The sequence below is a fragment of the Otolemur garnettii genome, unplaced genomic scaffold, assembly GCF_000181295.1.
Source record: "Otolemur garnettii isolate 467f Iridium unplaced genomic scaffold, OtoGar3 scaffold00020, whole genome shotgun sequence".
NCBI classification, from domain to species: Eukaryota; Metazoa; Chordata; class Mammalia; order Primates; family Galagidae; genus Otolemur; species Otolemur garnettii.
In genome coordinates this window covers 20,626,203-20,630,531 of record NW_003852415.1, presented here as the reverse complement: position 1 = coordinate 20,630,531, position 4,329 = coordinate 20,626,203, and positions in this window count along the sequence as shown.

The window sequence follows — 4,329 nt, the reverse complement described above, 5'->3', positions numbered from 1 at the left end:
CGCCGGGCTATTTTTTGGTTGCAGCCGTCATTGTTGTTTGGCAGGTCCGGGCTGGGGATTTGAACCCGCCACCTTAGGTGTACATGGCTGGCGCCTTAGCTGGTTGAGCTATAGGCGCCGAGCCTACTTGTTCATTATTCGAAGAAGATCTGGAGCGGGCAAGTTCCCTCAGCAGTCACCGGGTATGCTCAGGGTGACCCATCTGAGCTTGGGATGTACCTGAGCACCATCCCTAGCAGGCCAAGGGCAGGCCACAAGTGCCAGGGAGATGAAAACCCTGCAAGCAGCAGGTGACAGAAGGGACCAAAGGCTCCCCTTATCAGTCTGCTCAGGCTGCCATAACAAAACTTCACAGACTGGGTGGAAATTAACAACAAAAATTTATTTCCCCACAGATCTGGAAGCTGGAAGTTCAAGATCAAGATGCCATCAGGGTTGGTTTCTGGTGGGGCTTCTCTCCTTGGCTTGCAGATGGCTGCTTTCTCTCTGTGTCCTCACATGGCCTGGTCTCTGTGCATGTTCTCTGGTGTCTCTTCTCTTCTTATAAGGACACCAATCCTACAGAACTGGAGCCCCGCCCTTATCATCTTATTTAAACTTAATCACCTCCTTAAAGGCCCTATCTCCAAATACAGTTGTCCCATTGGGGGTTAGAGCTTCAACATAAGAATTGGGGGTTGACAATTTGATTAGCTTTGCCAGTAAGACATTTTTATAGATTCGACCAGCAGATACTGGATTTAAGTCATTTCTGGTTTTCCTTCTTGTGCTAATCAACACTGCCCACCCCAGCTTCTACTATCTGCAGATATCTCTTTAGTATCACCCAACACATGTGTGTTGAATACAAAGCTGACACAGCTCTCTTCACTCTCTATATACAGTATGTCCAGGCCTCGCTTACCCTCACCCTATAAGTGGGGACAATTATTTGTTCCATTTGATCGAGATAGAGCTTGAAAGCAGAGGTGCCCCAGCTAGCAGTGTCAGGAGGCATCGCAAAATCACTTCTAATGACTCCAGAATCTTTGTTTCTCTCTCCACCATCAGGTAGAAGGAGGAACCTTGAACACCCAACTTGGGCATTGCTACTTTTCCTTTTATTCCATAAAAGGGCTGCTTTTCCTCATCCTGCAACCTCTCCATCTCTCTCTGGAAGATTACAGGCCTGGCCAGATAAACTGTTGTCTTCATTAATCCCAAAGCCAGCTCCACAGGGACGTCTGCTGGCCTTCTTGGTGCCTGTTTAGAGGAATGACCTTACCCACACATAACAACGGTTTCCAGGCTGGGCCTAACTGAGGGCTTCCAAGTAGAGGGGTCATTTGGATATTGCTCAGCATCTCCACGGGATGGAGGTGATGACCCGTCAGCCAGCCTGGAAGGGTGGGTGTGTCTCTTTGCAACAAAGCCTGGTCACCCTCAAGGATCTTACCTTGTTTTATTCTTGCCCGGGGAAGATTAGATACGTTTGCCTTTAAGAAAGAGCAGCTTGTTTCTCGAGCAAAGGTAAAGAGATCTGACCTGCAGCGGCCTCTTGCACACACTTTCCCCCAGCAGTGTCTGTTGCCAGGATGATAGACGCTCTCTGGCTCGCTTTTGGTTTTGTTTGGATCCTCACTGGAAATGAGCAATGTACAATCATTTCAACCCAATCCAGTTAAATCGTTGAGCTTCTCTCTATTTTTACTGTCCTGTGGGGCTGGTCTGCATTTGGTCCAAATTATGTGACTGTCGACAGACAGCAGTAAAAGTGCTTTCGCAGGCAGGATGGGGGTGGTAGGAAGAGCTCGCGTCTGGAGGTGGGGAGCAAGCGGCTTGGCTCTGCTTCCTACCGCCCCTTCAGCGGCATGGGTGAGCCTTTTTATTTCTCAGAGACATGATTTCCTCAAGCAGAAAACGGAGCTAATAACTCATGCCCCTTTGTTCTCTCTGGGGCAAATTATGGCAGTCTTGGAAGCATGAAAGCAACTTGTTCCTCCCTTCTCCCTCGGAGACAGAGGCGTGAGGAGACTCTTCAAGTGATTGGACGTGAAGTGGAAGAATATGATGTCGCTCACAGTCTGTAGTTTTGCCTGTGGAATATTGCAACTAAGTATGCTTTTTATAGACCCCTTATAGAACATCTGGGAAGCCAAATGCAAGCTATATGAAAGTGGTCTGTGTTCCTGAAGGAAAGAAACCGAAAGCAAACCTGGACTACTCAGCAAGTAGGAGGCATTTTCCCATTCAATACTGCTGATGATGGGTGGATGAGGTACAAGAGGAATGTTCCAGATGAGCAACAGAGTTTTGGGGAGGAGAAGATTGTGCTCAGGGTTCAGGATCTCATTGTCCCTGGCCATGTCTGTGGGGCAGGGGCCAGTTCAGCTCCAGTGGTCCAGCGTAGGGGTCTCCTGGGAATACCCAGAACACCAGGAGATGGGGAAGTGTGTTGAGTGGCTGTGGTTGAGAAGTTCTAAGCCTGAGGTCAAGAAGGTAAGGAGGGGTTAGGATCACAGTCCATGACTTCAGGCTGGGGCCAAGCTGACCCAGATAGCTTTGAAGTTGGATGTGGGATGCTGGGATGAGAGGCTTAGAATGGCTCTGGGAGTGGGGGGATGTCAGGACCCTGTTCTTGCATAAGGTGCTGGCTGTGAAGGCATAGGCAGGCCTGCAGGACAGCTGATTCCGGGCCTGGGGAGGCACTTAGGCAGCAAATGGTGGCTCCTGCATTGTCATCGGAGCCCCAGGTCCACATTCACTTCCACCGCTGGGCCATGTGAACCCAGAGTCCTTTTGGGAACAGCACTATTTTTAGCCAACACTGGGATGACGGTTCAGTGTGAAATGTGACCCTTCCTTGTTACTGTGCCCTCCCACGGGGCTGCCCATCCCTGCCCGGTTCATGATCAAGCTCAGGACCCTACAGTGTGCCTTCAGTTTCTATTTTCTTTCTTTCTTTCTTTCTTTCTTTCTTTCTTTTTTTGAGACAGAGCCTCAAGCTGTTGCCCTAGGTAGAGTGCTGTGGCATCACAGCTCATAGCAACCTACCTCCAGCTCCTGGGCTCAAGCAATTCTCCTGCTTCCACCTCCCAAGTAGCTGGGACTACAGACACCTACCACAATGCCTGGCTGTTTTTTTGGTCACAGCCGTCATTGTTGTTTGGCGGGCCGGGCTGGATTCAAACCCACCAGCTCTGGTGTATGGCTGGCGCCTCAGCTGCTTGAGCTGCAGGCGCCAAGCCAGTTTCTGTTTTTTTTTTTTTTTTAATTTTCCCCCTTCCCCTCGTCTCCCTTGCTTTATTCCTTTTTCCTGTCTTGCCCTTCCATTCTCTAACATCTATGCCCTTTGCTAGGTGCTGGGGACACAAAGATGAGCAGGACAGTGGCCCCACCCTTGAGAACCTCCCAGCCAGGGAGGCAGACAGGCTCTGAAATGTGACTTCCAAGAGAGAGACAGGTCCCAAGCTGGTGGCTGGCACAGAGTGTGGTGGAGGACAAGCCTGGTGTGGACCCTTCCCTCGCAGCCCCTGGCTTGCCTCACTTTCAGTCTGTGCAATGAGCCTACTGATAGCAGCTGCTCCGGGGGTGCTCCAGGCTGAAATGGGATGTCGCATGTCAATAAAGCCCTAGTCCAGGGCCCTAGCAGGATACATGCCCAGCCTGTGCTATCTGTTTCATCATGATCATGGTTATTACTCTGCATGGAATAGGCAAGGGGGCAAGAAAGACTTCAGAATTAACAAAGATTTTAAAGAGCCATGCCCTAAAGTGTTCTCCAAAGGAGTCCTCCAAAGGGCATCAGGTGGAGGTGAAAGAGGTTGGCTTCTGGGAGGGGTGAATCCAGGAGGTTGGGTGGCAGAGCTGGATTAAAAGTCGAGGCTTTAGTTGGACAATGCTCATGAGTGGGAACTGACCCCTGACTTTTCTTTCTTTTTTTCTTTTTTAGAGACAGACTGACATGATATCATAGCTCATAGTAACCTTAAACTTCTGAGCTCAAGCAGTCCTCTTGCCCCAGCCTCCCAAGTAGCTGGTACTACAGGCACCTACCACAATGCCCGGCTAGATTTTTTTTTTTTCTATATTTAGTAGAGATGGGGTCTCACTCTTGCTCAGGCTCATCTAGTACTCCTAAGCTCAAGCTATCTACCCATCTTGATCTTCCAGAGTGCCGGGATTACAGGTGTGAGCCACTGCACCCAGCTCAATTTTTCTATTTTTAGTAGCGATATGGTCTTACTCTTGCTTAGGCTGGTTTGGAACTGCTGAGGTCAAATGATCCTCCTGCCTTGGTCTCCCAGAGTGCTGGTATTACAGGTGTGAGCTTTTATCCCTGGCTTTTCT